Source organism: Eptatretus burgeri, unplaced genomic scaffold (assembly GCF_056783735.1).
Source record: "Eptatretus burgeri isolate ZD-2024b unplaced genomic scaffold, Ebu_testis_v1 Ebu_testis_scaffold_501, whole genome shotgun sequence".
In the NCBI taxonomy this organism is placed as follows: Eukaryota; Metazoa; Chordata; class Myxini; order Myxiniformes; family Myxinidae; genus Eptatretus; species Eptatretus burgeri.
In genome coordinates this window covers 20001-22588 of record NW_028222450.1, presented here as the reverse complement: position 1 = coordinate 22588, position 2588 = coordinate 20001, and the positions used below count along the sequence as shown (strand labels likewise).

General features: G+C 41.8%; 1 long non-coding RNA gene across 1 annotated transcript in view; it reads right to left on the bottom strand.

Moving 5' to 3' along the window:
• Positions 1–2115: 2115 nt before the first annotated feature.
• The window catches only part of LOC147007170 (uncharacterized), a 906-nt gene continuing 433 nt past the window's right edge, over positions 2116–2588 (bottom strand). The window contains exons 2-3 of the long non-coding RNA XR_015054356.1: positions 2490–2547; positions 2116–2259 (exon numbers count right to left, since the gene is read on the bottom strand). This is a non-coding gene — a long non-coding RNA (uncharacterized LOC147007170). The remainder of the gene's footprint in view (positions 2260–2489; positions 2548–2588) is intronic.

The window sequence follows — 2588 nt, the reverse complement described above, 5'->3', positions numbered from 1 at the left end:
GGCACAAACTTGGATAAAAGATTAGATGAGGCAGACAATCCTAAATCCTGGAGTAAACCAATCAATAAGAGTTGATGAAGTGTGCATGAGACACGGAAATATTGATTATGGGAATACCACAACGCGTTAGGAAGAAAAGCATAGAAGCCGATGAGAGAAATGTTGTATAATTTGTCTCCTGATACAAAATCCAACCTTGAGAGAAAAGTTGATAGGTTCATCGTGAAGAAGATGATTAGTGCTAAATTGAAACTTGGACTTGGAAATTCAAAAAAACTCATAGGCTCTAATGATGCCCATTAAGACTGAAGAGCAATTAGCTGATGAATTACATAAACCAATATTCACAAAGTTTCAGAGAAGGAAAGTTTATTCCAAGGAAGTAAGATTATATCTGGTCTGCTGATTTGATTGAACTCAATAATGATAAGGGGTACAAGTATGCTTTAACCGTTATTGATTTGTGAGGAAGTAGATCATGCGTGGAGTTGTCCCTTTAAAAAACAAAACAGGTAATACTCTTATGTTAGCTTTTCAACAGATATTTTAATAAAAGTAAGAGAAAACCTAAAAAAATTGTGGACTGATGAGGGTAAGAGAGTTTTATAACAAGACATTTATGAATTTTCTAAAAAATAACAGTATTACATTATACAGTACCTTTAATGAAGGGAAGGCAGTTGTTGTTGAAACGTTTTAATCCCGTACCTTAAAGAGAGACTATATAAAAAAATTCACACAACTTTCGGTTCACAACAATGGTTATCTTTTATTCAGGATATTGTGGATAAGTATAATGACACGATTCACCACGTCCAACGAATATGAAGCCATCAGAAACATTTACAAAATTAAAAATATGAAAAAAAAGAGATTAATGTCAAGAAAACCTAAGTTCAAAGTTGGTGATATACGTAAGAATATATGGGTGGAAATCTCATTTTGAAAGAAGGGTTTTACTGAACGATGGACGAAAAGAACTTTTTTAAAATTGTTGATGCAATAGATACGGTTCCTTGGACTTATAAGATATATGATTTGGAAGGGAAAGAGATTTTAGGTTCATTTTATTCACAGGAATTACAAAAGACAAAGATAAATTGAAATTTTTTGACTCCGCCCCTTTTTGACTCCCACCCACACAAACCCCACCCACACAAACCCCACACAAACCCACCACACACAAACCCCACACAAGCTCCAATAAATTGAAGGTACGACTCCGCCCCCTTTTTGACTCCACCCACACAAGCCCCACCCACATAAACCCCCCCACACAAACCCCACACAAACCCCCACCACACACAAACCCCACACAAGCTCCACACAAGCTCCACACAAGCTCCACACAAGCTCCACACAAGCTCCACACACACAAGCTCCACCCATATTCACATAATTGGTGATTAGTTAATTAGTTCCCCACACACACAACATGTTTATTTAATTAAAAAATTATCCACCCATCCACACAAGCTCCACTCATCCACCCATCCCACCCATCTCTCCCACCCACATCCATTGATCCACACAAACCTCATCCACATTCGCCCCTGCCCACATAAACCCTGCCCCACATCCCAACCCCCTCCCACATAAGTCCTGTCTACACAAGCTCCACACAAAAAACTCCACACACATAAACCCTGTCCACATAAACCCCTCCCACACTAGCTCTCCACCCACATAAACCCCGCACACACAAGACCCACCGAAGCCCCCGCCCACATAAGCCCCACCCACATAAACCCCTCCCACACAAGCCCCCACCCACACATAAACCCCGCCCACACACACCCCGCCCACACAAGCCCCACCGAAGCCCCGCCCCACACTAAACCCCTCCCACACAAGCCCCACCCACACAAGCCCCACCCACACCCCGCCCACACAAGCCCCACCAAAGCCCCGCCCACACAAGCCCCTCCCACACAAGCCCCACCCCCCTCATCCCCCCTGTGCGCCCCCCACCTTTGACCCACACCCACCTCCCTCATCCCACCCCCACCCTTCCCCACACACACACATGGGGGAGGGGAGGGAATGGGATGAAGGGGTGATATGGGTCATTGGGGGGCGCACCTACCCTCCCTTCATGTTTTTGATCCTCTTCTTGTAATTCAGAATCAAGTAATTGTATACAAAACAAATATAATTTATTAATATTGAAAATATTAAATATTCATTTGCGAGAATGTATAATCTTTCCCAGCAATCTTCTCCAGATGTCTTGTGATTTCGAAACTCAGACACCATATTCTGTTTTGAAACAAAAAGTGGATAATAATTACATGGTAATATGAGTAAGCCTCGTTGACCACTGAATTAACACACCCAGGAGGCCGAAACTCAGCCTGTCATCCTTTTCAAGGTCAATAAAATTAATTCCAGTGTACTGACAAAACCCGCGTTCAAACTAATAATGCAACCAACATTAGACGACATTCTAAAGAGAAAGTGATATTAACTAATAATTCAGAAATATTTACCTCCAGAAAATCATGTGTTGTACAAGATTGCTTCAACAGCTGATGTTGTGCGATAGTGCTGAAAAAAAAAAAAAAAAGTCAAGGGTATAGATGAAGAGA